The sequence below is a fragment of the Corapipo altera genome, unplaced genomic scaffold (assembly GCF_003945725.1).
Source record: "Corapipo altera isolate COAL_440 unplaced genomic scaffold, ASM394572v1 61153, whole genome shotgun sequence".
NCBI lineage: Eukaryota > Metazoa > Chordata > Aves > Passeriformes > Pipridae > Corapipo > Corapipo altera.
In genome coordinates, this window is record NW_020884958.1 from 1,187,870 (window position 1) to 1,188,436 (window position 567).

The 567-nt window shown below is 21.2% G+C and overlaps 1 long non-coding RNA gene across 1 annotated transcript in view; it reads right to left on the reverse strand.

The window, feature by feature from the left end:
- Window positions 1-324: 324 nt before the first annotated feature.
- LOC113956885 overlaps window positions 325-567 on the reverse strand; it is a 21,514-nt gene continuing 21,271 nt past the window's right edge. Inside the window, exon 2 of the long non-coding RNA XR_003530999.1 lies at window positions 325-555. This is a non-coding gene — a long non-coding RNA (uncharacterized LOC113956885). The remainder of the gene's footprint in view (window positions 556-567) is intronic.

Consider the following 567-nt stretch of genomic DNA (forward strand, 5'->3'; position numbering starts at 1 on the left):
GTAAATAAATATAATTATAAAACTATACAACTCTGTACCTACAGAGACATAACTACATACACATAACCATAACAATATAGATATAAATATAATTACATATTAAATATACTATATAAATACATATATAAACATATACATAGTGAACCTGTGTATAAATATACAAATATCAATATACCAATCTAAATATCCATAGGCCTATAACTACATCAATATAATAGACAGCTATACAACTCTATACATATTTAAATATAATGAAAATATAACAATATACATAAATATAGCAATATACATACATAAATATAACTAGATACATATATTAATATATGCATCTAAAAATCCATATACCTATAACTAGAATAATATAACTATATAGCTATACAACTGCACACATATGTAATTATAACTAAATACAGATAGAAATATAACACACATATATAAACACAACTAGATACATACATAAATACAACTAGGTACATATATAACTAGATAAATATATAAATATACCTATACAAATATTCAGTCTACATATGTAAATATCTATATACCTATAACTACCTAGGTACAACT